The sequence below is a fragment of the Crocodylus porosus genome, unplaced genomic scaffold, assembly GCF_001723895.1.
Source record: "Crocodylus porosus isolate Cpor-Errol unplaced genomic scaffold, CroPor_comp1, whole genome shotgun sequence".
In the NCBI taxonomy this organism is placed as follows: domain Eukaryota; kingdom Metazoa; phylum Chordata; order Crocodylia; family Crocodylidae; genus Crocodylus; species Crocodylus porosus.
The window spans coordinates 36,887,858-36,891,015 of record NW_017728949.1 but is presented as its reverse complement, the minus strand read 5'-3'; the positions used below and the strand labels follow the sequence as shown (position 1 = coordinate 36,891,015).

Sequence of the window (3,158 nt, the reverse complement as noted above, 5' to 3'; positions counted from 1 at the left end):
AGGCTGGACATAAGGAAGAATTTCTTTACTGTCCGAGCCCCCAAGGTCTGGAACAGCCTGCCATCGGAGGTGGTTCAAGCACCTACATTGAACACTTCCAAGAGCAAACTGGATGCTTATCTTGCTGGGATCCTATGACCCCAGCTGACTTCCTGCCCTTTGAGCAGGGGGCTGCACTTGATGACCTTCCCAGGTCCCTTCTAGCCCTAATGTCTCTGAAATCTATGACACAACTCAAATTTATAAACCAGACTTTGTAAAAGGCTTGTTTTTTAGGGTCTGAAGTTTGTAAAAACAACAGAGTTATTTTTTAGAAGTTTTTTTGGTAAGATGATGCCTATCATGTCTTGCCAATCAGGTGATTAATAGGTATTTATACCTGTTTAATTCTGGTACTTTAAACATTGTAGAAATGGTTGGGGAAGCACTAGGGCAGGGGTGGGCAATGTTTTTGGCCAGAATGCCAAAAAAATAGTAATGTCTACTTTGTAAGGTGCCAGAAAAACAAAACTGGGGCAGAAGGGGGTACATGGTAGGTTAAATTACATATTAATATAGTTAATAATCATAAATGTTACTTTGTATGGTAAATACCAGGTTTTTTAAAAATTCTAAACCTGGTGACAATAAATAAAACTTAATATATTACCTTTGTTTTTGTGTATTCTTTTTTGTTAAGCATTTTATGGTAAGAGAGAGGAAAAGAAAGAAAAAGAAGAGAGGGGGGAAAGAAAAAGGAGAAAGAGAAAAAAAGAAGAAGAAAGAAGAGAGAGAAAGAGGGTGTGTCCCTCGCTGCCAATGTCTCCCACTACTCTTCCACAGTCCTGGAGTGGGTGAAGCCCTGGCCCGAGGCTGGGAGGGTGGGCCTGGCCAGGGCTCAGGCAGGCAGACGCCCCATCCCACCCAGGCAGGGACAGCACTGGGGCACCAAACACTGCAGCCAGGTGCTCGGGGCAGTGTGGGCAGCACAGGAAGTAGCAGGGGGAGGTGCCATGGCCAGACCAGGCTGGTCCAACTTCTGGAGCTCTGCGGGGATAGGGCACGGCTGCCCGGCCTGTGAGCAGATGCTGCTTGGCCTGGGTAGGATGGTGCGCTCAGGGAGCTCCTGACTCTGGACTTGGCCTCCCTGTGCACCAGGCACAGCTGTGGAAGCCCTTGCACTGGGAGTAGCTCTGTCATACTTGTGCTGTGCCCAGCAGAAGGGACCTCAACAGATCGAGTCCGACCCCCTGCCTAAGCAGGAAAGAGTGCTGGAGTCAGATGGGGTCAGCACTGAGAAGGCTGACCCAGAAGCTCCCTGAGCCCCGTGTCCTGCCCTGGCCAAGTGGCATCCCCTCATGGGCAGGGTGGCTGCGCCCCATTCCTTGAGAGCTGCGCAAGTCAGGCCAGGCCGGCACCTCATTGCTGCCAGCCTCTGTGGTCCAAGCCTGCAAAGCCCTGGAACAAGCCCCCTGCTTCCTGCCCAGCCCCTGCCTTCCCAAGGGGCTGGCTGAGTCAGTCTGCCTGCAGTGCCTCTCCCCACCACACCATCTTTCTCCCTGTGCTGCCCAGACCCTGCCCTGAGCGCCCAGGGCACATCCACCCACTGGGCATCTCCAGCACAGCAGTCCTGTGCAGCGCCTGCCCAGGCCCCAGTCCCAGCCACCCACAGCTCTCTCCAAGGACTGGGCTGGGCATCCCTGCCTGTGTTCTCCCTGGCTCTGCCCCTGGTGCCTGCCAGTGTTGGGACCCGTGGCTTCTCTGGAAAGTCCAGAGCAGCAACTTAAAAAACATTTTTAAAAATAATTTCCTTTCACGGGTACTTGCATGCCAGGGAAAACATATCTGTGTACCACTAACTGGCATGTGCCAGGGGGTGCTGATCCCTGCACTAGGGGACAATCAACTCCGAGTGGTGTAACAACCCACGCACCATATTGTAGATTGTAGAATCTGATCCAGAGAAAGTATGAAGCCTGAAAAACATCTTTTCCTGCAGAATTCTCCTTACATCTCATTGGAAATCCTAATCTTCTATGCCATGGTTTTCAACCTGTGCATTTGGGGGTCCGCACGCTGTATAAGGGGTCCATGAAAGATGACTGATGAAAAGTATGTGAATACCCATACTTACAATACAAAGGGGTCTACACTTTCATTGGAAATTTCCGAAGGGATCTGGCACCTCCAAACAACATTTTTTTAGGAGTCTACAAATGAATAAAGTTGAAAGCAACTGTTTTGTGGGCCTAGGATCACACCTAGTCACTTCTGAATCATTTCACACACAAAGAATGAATGGTTCAGAGAGTAAAACAGACAGAAGGATCAGATACCTTCTTAAGACTCTTCTTTTTATTAAAGGTACTTTTGTAAAGAAATAGTGGCAGAAATGAAAGCACAATAGGCCAAACAGTTTCTAATTATAATATTTATCAGTTTTTCCAAAAAGGGTACCGATTTCTTTCCCCCTCCATAATTGTTATTGCATTGATAAAGACAAGCTTTTGCATTTTTTGGATTAGAGTATTACAAGCACAATAGCGAGCCAAAAAGAAAGGTCTACGATTTGTGATTATGGAAGATTGAGACAGGAGAGGAATGAGTTTATCAATAAATAAAAGACTTGCTTCAGAAGTTAGATGAATATTTAGATCCTATCAACTGCTCAAGGATCTTGTTTAAAATCTTAGTCAAACAGCAATGACCCTGTCTTGCAAGCATACCAATGAGAAATCTCTTAAATGCAGTAACTACAGACAAATGCTTAGTAATGTAATCCCTAAGATTACAGCAAAACAGCAATACTGGAGATGATTGCTTAATACAATACATAATATTGCTCAACCAAATCCATGAAAAGAATAAAACCTTGATTCTTAGCATGCCAACAAAACAGAGTAGGATTTGTGGTCTTATAGTTACTTTCTTAAATGTCTCACCCAAAAGAAAAACAGTCAAAAAAGTCAACTGCCAAACATTTGAAGTCTTTCTTTCAGAGACATTTCTCTGGTTTCCAGAACTGTATCTGCTTTACAATCATATTTTGGTCATCTTTGACAAACAATGTTCAGTAGTCTTCAATCTTTTGGATAGCACTACAGAAGAAAGAGACTTGGGGGTCATCATTGACCACAAGATGAACATGAGCCTGCAATGCGATGCTGCGGCTAGTAAAG

General features: G+C 45.9%; 1 protein-coding gene across 3 annotated transcripts in view; it reads right to left on the bottom strand.

The window, feature by feature from the left end:
* The window catches only part of CWC22 (CWC22 spliceosome associated protein homolog), a 78,196-nt gene that overhangs the window by 33,515 nt on the left and 41,523 nt on the right, over nucleotides 1-3,158 (bottom strand). The gene's annotated exons all lie outside the window — the stretch shown is intronic.